Consider the following 8281-nt stretch of genomic DNA (forward strand, 5'->3'; position numbering starts at 1 on the left):
TAGAGAATTCTTTTCCAAGTAGCTTATGTCTGAGGTTATCAAGTCATGTGTGATTGAATTTGTTTCTGAATCTTGCTTATCTAGTCTGTTCCCCTGGAATGTTTTTCTGTTTTTTTTATTTTAAATTATTAGTCTTGTAATGTAGTTTGTGGTCTGGTAATGCTGTTGCTCTTCCAATTCTACCTTTTTTTTTTCATCATTTCCTTTGAAATTCTAACGCTTCAAATGATTTTTTTTTAATTTTGTAGAGCTCTATAAAGTAATCCCTTGGTTATTTGACTGGCATACCACTAAATATGAGAAGTAATCTAGGTTGTACTTTTATTAAATTGCTGCAGTGAGCGTTGAATATCCTTCTAATTGTTCATCATTCTCTAATTCTTTAGATAATGTTTTATTTTTGGCATTTATATAAGTTCTTGTGTATGTCTTGGTGGATGGACTCCCAGATATTTTCTTGGTTTTTTAGTCATTTTGAATAAGAGCATCTCCCTTCCCTTTCTAAAATGTGCTCCTCGATTTTGCTGTTGCTACACAGAAATGGTGCTAGTTTTGTGCATCTTTTTGGTGTACTGCTACTTTGCTGAAGCTAGTATCTGTTTCTTTGCTGATTCTCTGGACTTTTCTAAGTAAAACATTTTCTACAAATAGGGATGATTTTGTCTTCCCTTTGCCAGTGTTTGTGACTTTAATTTCTTTTGTCATTAACATATAAATTCTTTATAAAATTGGGGGGCTACTGTTCCTACTTCACAGGACTCCTGTGAAAAAGCACAAAGTTCCACAAAAGTATAAGTTATCGTATGCCTACTATGTGCATTTTTGGTGGTCGTTGCTATCTTCTCTACCCCTTCCCTGTTACTTCAGGTACAAAGGAATGAAATCAAATATAGTGAGTGGCTGAGAAAAGTAAAACAACCAGGACATTAATCTAAGTCTTGACAGCCATGTGAGCAGAATGCCTAGCCTGCATAAACATTTGCCTATGATACAGTACATCCAGTTCCGTGCAGGTTTATATGGCTCTCCTCTATCTGATTGTATGTGGCCTTTACTGCAATACTTTAAGCCCTCCCTTGATGCAGTTTGCAAAGTATCCATGTCTGCTTGCCTTCACTCTCTATAATGGTAAGTATAATTGCTTTTTTTATCAAGTGTTTTCTTAGTAAAAGGGTAATTCAAGATTGTTTTATGCCAAGAGTGGGAAACCTCAGCCCATATCATGCATAGTTCAGAATAATATTACTTTATTCCCTGCAGGTGAATATCAAAGAATAATTTTTTTGTTGCAGGGTATGTAGTGGTTGTCACATTCTGAAGGCTTAACTATAATAAATAGATGTCATAGCCAAAGCAGCACTTGTTGACAGTCTCTTGTATGATTGCTGTCAGAAAAGCCTATGTTTTTAATACCCATGATTGCTCAGTCATGTGGTGTGGCCATGAAGTATAAAATGTGTCATGGTCATCAGAGTTACAAATAGTATTCTAAAGGGTGAAGGACAGAAGTGTGGTTAACCTAAGGCTATGTGCAGTCTGTGTAAATAGCACCAACAGGACTGTAATGTGATCAGAAAAGGAAGATCCTTGATGTATTGGGACCGAAATACATCAAAATAGAAGGATGGCTCACAGCTTCTTTATGGAAAGCTAAATAAAGGAGCTGTTGCAATTTATTTTATCAAACATGAACTAATCAGAAAGCATTTATTTAAGCACTTACTATGTGCCATGCACTGTGCTAAACACTAGGGATATGTATACTAAAACAGTGCCTGCCTGCAAGGAGCTTACCTTTTAAAAAGGGGAGAAAATAGATGACCAAGAGGAGTCCAAAGGAGAGTATTTTGATTTGGAAAGTCCTAGAGATGATGAGTGGATCCATAAGGGAGCAGATGAACATACTCTTTTTCTAGCAGCAATGCAGTAAAGAATGGAAGCCCTTTGTGGGCCAAGATTTTCGTTTCTAACTTACCTTTAATACCTAGCACAGTACCTGGAAAAGTGGATGCTTAATAGTCTTGTCAACTGATTGGTGAGGACAGCTGACAAAATGCAAGTGTGTCACAGCTGTGGGTGTATATTTAGAAAGAACAGAGCTTTGACCAAATATATAAATGAATTCTTATCAGAGAACAGAATTAAGCAGATTAGCTGTAGTAGTTGTAACTTTTTTATAAATGGTATTTCTCATTGATTTAGTAATAGAGATGGATTTTGTCCATAAGCAAGCATTAGTCCTTATGACAGGTACTTCAGGTGCCTGAGATAGTTAGACTAGTCCCTAGCTCCATCTCTCCCCTTAGGGCAATGAACCTGGAATAAGGTACTCTTAATTCCTTCAGTCAGCAAACCTTTATTAAGTGCTTACTAGGTGCCAGGTGTGGGCAGCTAGCTGATGCAGTGGATAGAGTGCCAGGCAGGAAGATCTCAGTTCAAATCTAACCTCAGATGTTTACTAGCTGTGTGACCCTAGAAAAGTCACTTGACTTTTGGTTTCCTCATCTGTAAAATGAGCTGGAGAAGGAAATGGCAACAAAGCCCCAAATGGGGTGTCCCCCCCCAATACACACACACTGACAAACATAGTACCTACCTGAAAGATAGTATCTAAGTACATACAAATAATGTTATCTAATCTCAACCAGGCCTTCATTGCTACATGGCAATCCCTATACTCTTTTCTAATTGAGTCTAATACACTCTCCACAGCATCTACAAATGTTTCTTATCAAGCCCTCTCCCTCTCAGTAGACAACTGCACTTAGCCACCCCCCCAAAAAAAAGCTGTTAAGACCCTCTTGTCTTCTGCATGTCAAAACCAACCCCTCTACTTGTGCCCTCCATACTGTCCTCTCTCTTCTCCAGTTGTTTGTCCCAACTTTAATTGTTTCTTTCATCTCTTCAATCTTTCCCCATCTACTGACTCCACTGCTGCCTACAAACGTGTCAGGGTATGCCCCAAACATAAAATGTCTTCACCTCATCACACTATTCCCTCCAGCTTTTTGTTCTCTGTTCTCCCTTTAGAGCCAAACTACTAGCCCACCTTTTCACTTTTCAGCTCTTTCAAAGTGGCTTCTGATTTCACTACCCAGCTGAAGCTTCTCTCCAAGGTCACCAATGATCTCTTAATTCCTAAATCTAGTAACCCTGTGACCTGTTCTCTTTCCTCATTCTTCTTAACATTTATGTAGCATTTGACACTGACCAACCCTTCCCTCTCTCCATTTTCTGGATTTCCGTAACATTGCTCTCTCCTAATTCTCCTGACTACTTCTCAGTCTTACTTCCTGGATCATTATCCATGCCCTCTCTTCTAATTGTGGGTGAGCCCTATGGTTTTGTTGTAGGCTATCTACTTTTCTCTCAGATTCAGTTCCTTGGTGATATCATAAGCTCCCATAGATTCACAGATTCATTGAACCACAGAATTTAGAGTTGAAAAAGACCTCAGAGGCTGTCTAGTCCAAAATCCTAACAAAAAATAATGCTGCAACCCACCCAATACACCTGAAATGTGGTCTTCTGGTCTCTGAAGACCTCCAATAAAAGGGGATGCACTCTCTTTTTGAGGCATCTGGGTTTGCCACCTTGGAGTCGCCTCAATTGTTGCCTTTCCCACATCCTCATATCCAACAAGCTGCCATATCTTGTCCATTCTCCCTTCACGACATGTCACATGTGTCACCTTCACTACACTTACACTCTAGTTCAGACTCCCTCTGCCTGGACCATTGCAACAGCCTCTAACGTGGACTCTGGTTTCCAGTTTTTCTCAATTCATCCATTACATAGCTGCCAGAATGATTTTTCTAAAGCACATCTGACCATGAAACTCCTATTCAGGAACTTTCAATTATTCCTGATTGCCTCAAGAATAAAATGCAAACTCCTTAACTTGGCATGTGCATTCTGGCTTCAGCCTACTTTTCCAGCCTTCCCTTCCTATATTCATTATGTTGCAGCTAAATTGGCCTACTTGCCATTCCCTGAATTTGGTGTGCCATCTCCCACCTTTTTACCTTTGCACATAATGTCCACCATGCCTGGAATGCACTCCGTCTTCATATCACTAGCTTCGTTGAAAACTCAGCTGAGGTGCCACTTCTTAGGGGAAGTCTTTCATTATAAATACTAATTTCCTTCTTCAAATTATCATGAAGATAATTCATCTGTTTACATGTTTTATTTCCAGTAAATAAAATAAACTTCTCGAAGACGGGTACTACTTTTCATTCTGCCTTTGTATCCCCAGCACCCTAGCAACTGCCTTGGACATAGTAAGGTGATCATTAATTGCTTATTGAATCTGATTGGGTCAACCATAAATAAGTATTGATCATCAAAACTGTTACCTTTTAATGAATGTTGCAAGTTAAATGTTGGCCTTGTACAAGGACCTTTTTGTTCATCAGCCCAATTTTATTTTCAAACGTCAAAATCCCAGCATATTTTGCCCCTAAGTACTGCATCCTTTAAATGGAATACACATTACAATTCAGCAAGAGTCAGAGCTTTGTTCTTTTGTTAGCCACCGAGAATTTACATTGCAGCCACCCTTTGGAAAGTAGTATTTTAATTGAGCACAAATGTCGTTCTGTTGTTTATGAATTGTGTCTTTATTGGATGAAATATTTTCCTGGGTTTAATATTTCTAGTACTTCAGAATCTTAGAATATCAAAGTGTTACTTGAAATATTTCTTATGTAACTCCTACCCCAGGGCCATTTCCATGGAGACTTGGTGACCTGACAATGTTAATTAGCAGGCATTACACAGAAATTTCTGAAGTTTCTAGGGCTTTTGGCCAAAGAACGAACTTCCTTCTGCCAAAAAATCCTGTGATGGAGAGACCCAGAGAAACCATGAATTTGGATAGAAGAGGGAGAACTGTGAGCCACACTGGTCCTCTGTGACTTTCATGCTATGGCAGTAGGGGGGGACTGGAAGACTGGACACTTGCTCTGCAACAGAAAGTGAGGAAAAGAAGTCGATCTGAGACTTCATTGTGTGGCATGAGATCATTTCTGACAACAAGACTGTACTGGAGCTGGAGAAAAGAGCTGACTGGGAAACAGAAGCTAGGGCTATTGGTGAGACTACCAGAATCTAATCTAGAGCACTGACCCATGCAAAAAAATGCAAGTCACCTTTACTCTGGATTTAGGGTGCAAAATGAGGCCTAATTTTTTTTGATAGAGCCAATAAGGGAATTTGTTTTACTTGACTATGCATGTTTTTTACAAGAAATTTTCCAATCAGTCGGGGGAGGGGATGGAGTAGGAGGAGAGAAAATAGGTTTCTGCTGTTCATTAAAAACTTTTAAAACCTTTATTTTAAAAAAAGACGCTTTAAAAAGTTTTCATCGTGACTAATGCAAGGTTTATACTTTGGCATGCAAAGATGGTTCAACAATTGAAAAACTTTCAATATAATGGAACATATAAATGAAAATATATATAACAATACCATGTAATATCAATAAATGAATGGGGAAAGCCTTTTACAAAATCCAATATTCATTCATGATTTTTAAAAACAAAAAAGAACAAGTATAGAGGAGTTTTCCTCCACAAAAATATCTCCCATAAGCTGTCAACATAATATGACATAGAGGAAGGAGCATTCTCACTTAAAACAGGTTCAAAACAAGAAGTATCTCTTTAACTGCTTTTATTTGATATAGTAGGGCAGGAAATAACTAGTATCTTTAAAAAATCCAACTGCTCAACCAAAAAATTAATTGAAACAATATTCACTAAAGATACAAGATTTTTATTCTTATCAACCAGCAATAAAGATTAGGGGAGGAAAAAAAAACAAAAAGAGAAACTATTTACAATAACAACAAAACCATAAAATATTTGGGAATTAACCTAGCCAGAAATTATACAGGACTTGTATAATGACAACTAGAAAACCATGAGGTCTGAAATAGACAAAAACAAATACTTGGAGGAGCCATTCAATGTTCATGAATGAGTTGGTTTAATATAATAAAAATGACAATGATCTGAAATTAATTTATGTATTTAATACAATACCAATCAGATCACTAAGAAATTTATAGAACTCTATCAAACCATAATGAAATTATATGGAAAAATAAATGGGAAAGAAAATGGCATGACAGTGGAAAAGCTGATGAAGGTGGTCTTGCCAATCCTAGATGGCTTTAAGATCTATCACAAAGCAGTTATAAAAACTAGCTAGTACAAAGGAACGAAAGACAATCCGATTAATGGAATAGAATAAATACACAAAGCATCCAAGCAAATGTAGACAAGATTAATGATAAATCTGAAGAAAATGAAAACTCAGGAAAAAATGTCCCTTGGGAAATCTGGTTGGCAATCTGGTGGGAAATTAATTTATTTAAACATCTTATACCTGAAATTCAGCTAGACAACAGAATTCAACATTTTAAAATTTTTTATTGGAGGAAAATAAAACAATTTGTTTCTTATTACAGGGAAATGTGTTTTTTTTCCTATTGCAATAGTTATGAGAAATTATTAGAACAAAATAGATGTGCTGCTTCACTAATGTAAAATTTTTAAATCTGTGTGACATAAATAATTTTTATTAGAGAAAAAAACACATTGGCCAAAATATATGTGGCAGATAAAAGAGAGGCAGTATGGTACTGTGGAGAGAGCCAGTCCCAGAGCCAGGTTTTCAAGTATTTCCTCTTGACATGAACTATGTGACTCTGGGCAAGTCAGGAGGCAGTGTGGTTGTGCCATGGTGCAGAGCGCCATCCCTGGAGTCAGGAAGACTCATCTTCTAGAGTTCAAATCTGGCCTCAGTTACTAACTAGCTGTTTGACCCTGGTCAAGTCACTTCACCCTGTTGGCCTCAGTATCCTTATCTGTAAAATGAGCTGGAGAAAGAAATGGCAAACCACTCCAGTATCTTTGCTAAGAAAACCCCAGATGGGATCATGGGTAGTCAGACATGACTGAAAGGACTCAACAATAACAACTGGGCAGGATCTCTACTGTACTTTGCAGAAAAGGTGCTTACCTGCTTTGGTTGTAGGAATTTCTTCATCCAGTAGTTGTCTATACCAATCACATTATAGGTCCAATCCCTATCTTAATCTCTGTGGCAGAAATTTGAAACCTAAAATACATGAAGAGCTATTAAAAATTTACAATAGTGGCTCAAAATACAACGTATAAATCCTGATGGATACTTAGGGAGAGTGACTGAAAAGTTTTTATCATTTAAATGTAGACAGTAAGCATGTTGTTGCATCGATACTTAGTGTTAACTTTTGAATAAATCATTTTAAAATAAGAAATAGCAAAGGGTATTTGAATACTGGATTTGAAGTCACAAATCTGAGTTCAAATTACGAATCTGCTATTAAATGTGATGTTGGGCAAGCCAAAATCTTTTTATTTCTTAGTCTTCTCTTTGGTGATATAATAGGCCTCGATTAGACATGGGATTCTTAAACTGGGGTTTATGGATAAATTTCAAGGTATCCATGAACTTGAATGGGGGAAAAAACCCCAAACTTCATGTTTATTTTCACTAACCTCTGACATGTAGCATTTACTTCAGTGATTAAAGTAGGCAACAACCACTGCAGTGTTTGGCTTCACCAGACTGCCAAAGGGATCCAGGGCACAGAAACAGTTAAATCCTGTGTCTGATGACCTCTGACATTACTTATTTTCAGATGTAAATGCCATGAACCTGCATCTTTGATTTCTACTTCCCTGTCTGGTCACCAAATCCTGCTGATTTTTCCTGTGCATGATCTCTGCATCCATCTCTTCCTGTCCATTCATGTTCCCATGGCCTGTCTCACCTCACACCTGAACCTCCTAAATTGTCTCCTGCCTCTGTTGCCACACATTGAGCGCACACTGCTGGAGTCCTCTTAAAATGCTACTTGAAAACAGTCTTCCCCATTCCCCTACACAAAACATTCAGTTGTCTATAAGCAGGTCTTTTTCAATGCCTTACCCTGACACATCAGACCTGCCTGTGCCCCTGCTAATTCCACTTCTTTATCCCCTCTTCCCTCTAGATCCTGAAAGGACCTTAAGTCCATAAACATTATGGATGTTTATTGTACGGCTCGGGGGGGGGGGGAAGCCCTCTCATTTGTTTGCTAGTCTAGGTTTCAGTAGTAAAAGGGAGCTTACCTTACTTGTATTTTTATGATAGCCTACCAATATGAATGCTCTAATTGAAAGATGCATGGCAGACGCACCTGGAAAGATGATGAACCGAGTAGAGAACTTAAAAAGAATGTCTTTTA

Source organism: Phascolarctos cinereus, unplaced genomic scaffold (genome assembly GCF_003287225.1).
Source record: "Phascolarctos cinereus isolate Bilbo 61053 unplaced genomic scaffold, phaCin_HiC Scaffold_1;HRSCAF=81, whole genome shotgun sequence".
Classification (NCBI taxonomy): Eukaryota; Metazoa; Chordata; class Mammalia; order Diprotodontia; family Phascolarctidae; genus Phascolarctos; species Phascolarctos cinereus.